The 414-nt window shown below is 43.5% G+C and overlaps 1 pseudogene; it reads left to right on the top strand.

Moving 5' to 3' along the window:
- LOC112091088 overlaps window positions 1-414 on the top strand; it is a 16452-nt pseudogene that overhangs the window by 13153 nt on the left and 2885 nt on the right.

Raw genomic sequence — 414 nt, 5'->3', positions numbered from 1 at the left:
AGGCACATTATATCTATATGGCATGTTATATGCATGGACATATAATATATAACTATCAACATAAAATATAAATATATGCAATCGGCTATTGAGATAGATTTGACCGGGTCCCATAGAAATTATAAATCACAACCAAATCGAATAAATAAATAATTACAATAATTATTTTCTTCCGTTACATCAACGGGTCTTCGATTTTTTAACTCTTTATTCCTTGGCTTCGTTCTTCGTCTTCGGGTCGGATTTCACCTTCGTCGAGGTCCGAAACTCTTCCGGGTCTGTCGGTACGCATTACGAGGGTTTCAAAAAACCTCAGGTCCATTCGGGGTCCAATTCCCGAATCTATGTTGCCAGCTGCGCACTCTGGCCGCGCGCTGTACGCGGCCGCGCGGTCGGACCGCGCGGAATGTCCGC

The sequence above is a fragment of the Morus notabilis genome, unplaced genomic scaffold (assembly GCF_000414095.1).
Source record: "Morus notabilis unplaced genomic scaffold, ASM41409v2 Scaffold794, whole genome shotgun sequence".
NCBI lineage: Eukaryota > Viridiplantae > Streptophyta > Magnoliopsida > Rosales > Moraceae > Morus > Morus notabilis.
This window is presented reverse-complemented; position numbering and strand designations above follow the sequence as displayed.